Raw genomic sequence first — 260 nt, forward strand, 5'->3', positions numbered from 1 at the left:
AATCGTATAAAATCTGCTCAAGAATCACAAAATTCCAAGTTAAATACAAGTAATAAAAGTGCAATAAATTGCACTTATCTCGTGCACTGGAGGGCATGGCTCATTTATTTGAGCAGCAGTTTCAGCAGGCTCATACGCCACAACACGATATCTATGATCAGTTCAGGAGGCTAGGGCCGAAGGAATTTTCTGGCACCACTGACCCATTTGCTGCTGAGGCTTGGATTCGAGCACTTGAGGTGCACTTTCGCTATTTGAAT

This window comes from Primulina tabacum, chromosome 4 (genome assembly GCF_025594145.1).
Source record: "Primulina tabacum isolate GXHZ01 chromosome 4, ASM2559414v2, whole genome shotgun sequence".
In the NCBI taxonomy this organism is placed as follows: domain Eukaryota; kingdom Viridiplantae; phylum Streptophyta; class Magnoliopsida; order Lamiales; family Gesneriaceae; genus Primulina; species Primulina tabacum.